The sequence below is a fragment of the Rana temporaria genome, chromosome 8, assembly GCF_905171775.1.
Source record: "Rana temporaria chromosome 8, aRanTem1.1, whole genome shotgun sequence".
NCBI lineage: Eukaryota > Metazoa > Chordata > Amphibia > Anura > Ranidae > Rana > Rana temporaria.
Window position 1 is genome coordinate 28,938,422 of NC_053496.1, and position 2,184 is coordinate 28,940,605.

Sequence of the window (2,184 nt, forward strand, 5' to 3'; positions counted from 1 at the left end):
AAAGTGTGTTGTGGAGATCAGTGACCTGAAGGTGCCACACGATGAGTGCCCCTCAAACACTCGTGCAATGTATGGCACCCCTGGACTGCCACTCCAGGGGCACAGTCTCCACGGGCTTTTCAACGGTCCCTAGCCCCCGGTCCGGACCGGCAGCACCCTTCCCAGCCAGGAAGGTGGGAGAAGAGGTTGGGGAGAGCCTACTGACGCAGACTCCACCCACAACCCCTATCTCTCCCACCTAATCACATTCTGGAAGTACTACCCGCTCCATCCCGGTTAAAGGAGAAGCAAGGGTTCCCTCCAGAACAACTGACTGGGGCAGTTACCACCAAATCCAGGCCAACGGCCAGGGACCCGGCCTCTTGGCTTCGACCTCATGCCTCTCTGTCCAAATCAGAAGGCTTCCACCTCCACACCAACAGGCTTAGCGTCCGCCGACTGCCATCCCTTTCCCCCTGCCACAGGGTACCGGGGACAGTCAGCTTAGCACCACCTATTGGCAACTGATAAGAACAGATACTACACTTGATCTTAGCCAAAAGGCCGAGATCTTAGGATGCAGTACCGCATCCGCCGCTGGGGGCATTTCGAGTCGAAATGCCGCTTCGCGTGTGCAAATGAGCACTTACGGAGATCCACAAATCGGTTTAGCTTCGTGAAATCTCCATAAATACTTACGTTGCAATCGTAAAATTAGGGCTGCTTTTACAAAGTGTAAACTGTTTACACCTTGTAAAAGTAGACCCTTCTTTGCAGCGACGCTGATTTTTTTTTTTTTTTTTTCCCGCCGTATCTTTTTTTTTTTTCGACGCAACTTTTTTTACCCGGCGCGAATCACAAAACACGGCGTAACGTAATTTCGCGCTATGCCCGTCGGGAAAATGACGTCACGAGCATGCGCAGTACGTCCGGCGCGGGAGCACGCCTAATTTAAATGGGACTCGCCCCATTTGAATTGGGAACGCCTTGCGCCGGCCGGATTTAAGTTACACAGCCGAAAATTTCTAGGTAAGTGCTTTGTGGATCGGGCACTTAGGTAGAAATTTTGCGGCAGTGTAACTTAAATCAGAATATTTAAGTTACGGCGGCTCTTAGTGGATCTGGCCGAAGCTCTGTACATCACATGTAGAAGGTCTGGGGACCACATGGGATACTATGAAGACACGTGTGCTACAGAAGGACCATAAAAACACATGTGGCTTGAAGGCCACATGTAGAGCTCAAGGTTGGTATTTGGTCAATCTGGAAGCCCCCTGCCTTTTCCCAGACTCTTTCTTATAGGTCCATTAGAAGACAGACACATCCTGTGCTTCAGGCTATTCCATGGACCAACCTTCTCACTGGTGATCAGAGAAGCCGAGTTGTTGATTAACCATTGTCCATGCTGGTGAGAACACGATGTTCAGAAGCAGGGCTGTAATTATCACCAAGCACACAGATGTTTAATGTGTCACTATATTTTATCAGAGTTGGAAACTGATTTCAAGAGGCCTTTTAATACGAAGCTTGTGGACCACGACCAAGTCCTCGTCATATTGTCTCCGAGGTTCCTAGATGACCATTTACTTGTTCTTGTCTCCTGAACTGTCTGCTTACATTTAAAATTCTATTTAAAAAATGAATAAAAAATGTATGTATTCATTTACAGAGCACTGGTACTTTTTCTGCAGCACTTTGAAGGCTCTTCAGTTCCTGTCTCGTAATGGCTTTGGGCTCCATGCTCGCTGGCTTACAAAACACGGCTCCTAGAGGAATTTAGCATTTTGCCTGTAGAAACAACTAATGTTATCCTATATGCCCATTCGGTCATTTAGAGGCACATAGGTAGATTCAGAAAGAGTTAGGTCGGCTTATCAGTAGATAAGCCGACCTAACTCAGAATTTACGCCGACTTATGTTTAAGCGTATGCTCAAACAGAGATACGCTTAAACATATCTAAGATACGACGGCTTGCGCCGTCCTATCTTAGATTGCAATATTTTGGATGGCCGCTAGGTGGCGCTTCCATTGCGGTCGGCGTAGAATATGTAAATGAGGAAATACGCCGATTCACGAACGTACGCCCGGCCGACGCAGTACTTTTACGCCGTTTACGTTAGAGATAGGCCGCCTAAAGTTAGAGCTAGGCCCTAATGGAATAGTAATGTCAAGTATGGCCGCCGTTCCCGTGTCGAAATTCTAAT

At 47.9% G+C, this 2,184-nt stretch overlaps 1 pseudogene; it reads right to left on the minus strand.

Moving 5' to 3' along the window:
* Positions 1 to 424: 424 nt before the first annotated feature.
* Positions 425 to 555, minus strand: LOC120912553 (annotated as a pseudogene).
* Between the last annotated feature and the right edge of the window lie 1,629 nt (positions 556 to 2,184).